The following is an 884-nucleotide window of genomic DNA, read 5'->3' as shown; positions in this document are numbered from 1 at the left end:
TGATGTTTCAATTCATATGATGAAAACATTCTGGGCATGCTGGGTGACCTTTTACTTCAGGCTTTGCTTACAGAGGAAAACAGTCACTTTATGATGTTCTTTTGCTGATGGTTAGAAAACTAAGGTCTGGGAACTAAGGAGGGTAAACAGAACTGGCTCTATTTTTGGTTTAGTTTTTATTTCATAATCATAAACTCAATTCTGCAATCCATTTAGACTTGGAAGAGGATGAGGAAAACATGTAACCCAATGAACTGATCTAGACTCTGCCAAGCAGAGGGGAATGGGGGAGGTTGCTCTCCTGAGCTGCAGAGGGAATGGGCTGGTTGTTAAAATAAGATGCAAATCCACAGTCAGCAATGGTGATTCTCTTGCTAGTCTTGCCATTTCTGGATCCAAAGCACTCCATGGCTTTCACAATATTCATGCCCACTTTCACCTTGCCAAAGACCACATGCTTGCTATCCAACCACGCAGTCTTGGCAGTGCAGATGAAAACCTGGGGACCGTAGAGTCAGGTCTAGCATTTGCCATGGACAAAATGGACTCGTATGCTGCAAGATGAAATTCTCATCATTAAATTCTCCCTATAGATGGACTTGCCGCCTGTGCTATTATAGCGTGGGAAGTCACTGCCTTAGCACATAAATTGTGGGATAATTCTGCAAAAGCAGGAACCTTTTTAAACAAATCATTTCTCCCTAGTGCTCAAAGCATGACAGTTTTCTGCCATCTTTGGAACTTTGTCTGCAAACGGCTGGAAGGGGTTGTGGCCCAAGGTGTCGCGGTTGACTGTGATGCCAAAGAACACGGTGGGGTTGACCGTGCCAGTGTTTCCAGGGGCTGCGGCTTCTGCAAGGCCTAGGATTGGCTCTTTTAACCAC

General features: G+C 44.8%; 1 pseudogene; it reads right to left on the bottom strand.

Moving 5' to 3' along the window:
* Positions 1 to 259: 259 nt before the first annotated feature.
* LOC136322422 (peptidyl-prolyl cis-trans isomerase A pseudogene) lies at positions 260 to 646 on the bottom strand (annotated as a pseudogene).
* Between the last annotated feature and the right edge of the window lie 238 nt (positions 647 to 884).

The sequence above is a fragment of the Saccopteryx bilineata genome, chromosome 2 (assembly GCF_036850765.1).
Source record: "Saccopteryx bilineata isolate mSacBil1 chromosome 2, mSacBil1_pri_phased_curated, whole genome shotgun sequence".
In the NCBI taxonomy this organism is placed as follows: domain Eukaryota; kingdom Metazoa; phylum Chordata; class Mammalia; order Chiroptera; family Emballonuridae; genus Saccopteryx; species Saccopteryx bilineata.
The sequence above is the reverse complement of the archived record's forward strand: the minus strand, read 5'-3'. Positions and strand labels throughout refer to the sequence as shown.